This window comes from Magnolia sinica, chromosome 12, assembly GCF_029962835.1.
Source record: "Magnolia sinica isolate HGM2019 chromosome 12, MsV1, whole genome shotgun sequence".
NCBI lineage: Eukaryota > Viridiplantae > Streptophyta > Magnoliopsida > Magnoliales > Magnoliaceae > Magnolia > Magnolia sinica.
This window is the reverse complement of record NC_080584.1, coordinates 19,692,226-19,695,031: the sequence shown is the minus strand read 5'-3', so window position 1 is coordinate 19,695,031 and position 2,806 is coordinate 19,692,226. Positions and strand designations below refer to the sequence as shown.

Below are 2,806 nucleotides of genomic sequence, written 5' to 3'. Positions count from 1 at the left end.
TTCTTTCCCAACTTTGAGGTAATCTTCCGCCTATTTTATTTCTTGTTTCTTATTGTAATTTCTTTGCTGATGTGGCTTTCCTCGAGCATTGGGTGAACCAAGATGGACATTATTGCTGCTAGAAAATTGACTGAACCTCACCTTGAGTTGTTCCAGTTGTTATCATTAGCACACCACATAGATTACACTTTTAAGAGATATATCCATCATCATTGGCATTTGTGTCTTGTCTTCACTTTCAAAATCTCAGATGCCTTTCCTAGTACTCTACTCCTTGTGACTACTGGTGGTTTACCAAAGAAATTGCAGTTTTGGAAAACCTTATTCATGTGATTTAGCTTATTAAGAAATCTTATACCATCCGATTCAACCTGGGATACATTTGAAAGAAATTGCAGTTTTGGAAAACCTTATTCATGTGTGCCTTTGTCAACCCATTGAATGTTTCTTTTGAGCAGCTTGCGCAGGGTGGTACTGCTATGGGAACTGGATTGAATTCCAAAAAAGGGTATGATTTTTTCTGGGTTTTAAGCAATGTCGCTTTATGGCTATTTGTCAGTGTGATTTGTTGTGGTAGTTATGTACTCATCATTTCTTACTATCTTCATATCTGGGATACTGTTTCTTCTTTTCTTTGCTTTTTTGAGTTTACATTTGCCTTGATATTTGTTAAGCTTGATACATTTGTACTTCTTGTAGTGTCTCCTTCAGCATATCTCTTGTAAAAATTGCTGCTGCAGTAGCTGATTTATTCATTTTTCTTTTACTGGCAAGAAACCAAATATTTCAGTGTAAGAAAATGGGTGTTAGTGGTATTATTACATTAAATGATTTTATGTTTTATTGATCTTCTCTATAATATGATTTTACAGGTAGAAATGGTGGCATGGATAGGAAGAAGATCATTGCCATAGGTATTATGCTCTAAACCTCTGCATTCTTTTTTCATTGCTTCTTGTTCAGTGACGTTTCGTCAATACGAGGTGATAATTTATAGACCATAGCTGTCCTGAAAATACCATTTTGCCGAAACTGCTGCTACTGGTTTGTATGCTACTTGCAATTGTATGCTGACTATCTTACACTCTGTATGGGTTTCATCATGGTGTGCAATATCTTGAAACTTCTATTGGCTGCTTTGTGTTTTGTTTCTTATGGTTTGGAAGAGAGCTTTATGTTTCACACTCTTGTTCCCTCTTTATGAATGACTTTCTTTGCAGATAAAACTTAAGAGACTCTGTTTTATGGTTTTGAAGAGAGCTTTATGTTTTGCACTCTTGTTTCCTCTTCATGAATGACTTTCTTTGCAGATAAAGCTTAAAGAACTCTCTTCCTGTGCATCCTTCACTTCTTCTACTAAGTTTTTTATTTTCTAGGTGGCTTCTTTTATTTTTTGGGAAACTATGCCTTCAAAAAATAGCTCCATTGGTTTGTGTCCTTCCACTGGGAGGTTTTGAGGCATGTTGTTTAGGACATGATTGCTTATGCTAGGTTTTTGTCTTGCGAGATGTAAGTTGCCCCATCGTCTTTACTAATATAGATTGTTCTAGATTATTTATATTGTCAATTGATTTTTTTAAGCCAAGTAAAATCCTTTTGATGTTGATGCAAATTGACTTGTAGCAATCTGCTCCAACTACAACTAGATCGAACACTGAGCTCTGATTTTTCAATCAAATATTTCCGCAACACATCATCTTGATTTTGGTAAAGAGACTGCATGGTGGGGACCTCCTGTGAACACAGATAAAGTACTAGCTTCTATATATAGTCTTTTTTTTCATGTACATCACAAATTGTGCTGGGAATTTAGAAATTACTAAAGAATTTATTTCCAGGAAACAAATTCTCCAAAAGTAAGCATCTTTGCATTCACATGGTAATTTTCAAATAGCACACTTGGTTGCTGCAATCTGCTATAAAAGTTTGGTTGTCTGATTTGTGATGTAAAATTTTTTATTTCTTTGAATTGTCCCATAATTCCATTCTATTGCAGTTTCCCCATACATTTTACTTGTTTACATCAATGTTGATAATACATATGGCATCACTTAAAATATTATTTTGAAGACTGCATTGTCTAGGTAACATTTATGTATGTCATTAAACCATATGGATTCTTGTACTTCGGTGGATTTCAGGGAGATTTGGCAAATTACCTTTAAAAGAAAGGACATCTACAGCCTTCTAAAGCTCTGAGATTTGCTCTTGATATTGCTAGGTAAGCTCATAACTTGATATTTGGCCACCGACTGATTGTTTTTTTAATTGAAGATGATGTGGTTTTCACTGACGTTGTTGGTGACAGCAAGTAATCAAAAGCTATATCACTTTTCCCTTAGTTTTCTTTTCTTTTGTGGGGACCTATGATACCACCAAACCCACAAGATCTGACAGTGATGTATAGCTTCATCTACAATTGGGTCAGCAATTTGGACAATCTGGATTTCTGAACAGCTAAAAGTTGTAATTTATCAGATGTGTATCATTACAAGCTATGTAGTAGATACTTTGTATTTAGAGAATTCTATAAGAATATCTGTATCTCTTGTGTGATCCGACATTTATTTATTTATTATCTGTGGACTCACAAATCAGCCATTTAGATTTTCTCAGAACATAATGTGTGGAATTTCAAAAACCTTCTTATAATTACATTTTTATATGGGTGATTTTTGTATCTAGGTGTGGCTTCACGCAATGGATGTTGCAGGCCTTCTACAGTTTGTTGTTATCTTGCAATCTAGCATGAAATCAGCACTCAAGGAAGACCTTTACTGGTGTGCTGCAACCCTTTACTTTTTCA

At 34.9% G+C, this 2,806-nt stretch overlaps 1 long non-coding RNA gene across 1 annotated transcript; it reads left to right on the top strand.

Annotated features, from left to right (window-relative positions):
- Positions 1-416: 416 nt before the first annotated feature.
- Positions 417-1,059, top strand: LOC131220394 (uncharacterized). The gene is made up of 3 exons (XR_009158551.1): positions 417-508; positions 700-791; positions 873-1,059. It is a non-coding gene; the product is annotated as an uncharacterized LOC131220394 (long non-coding RNA).
- Positions 1,060-2,806: the final 1,747 nt, after the last annotated feature.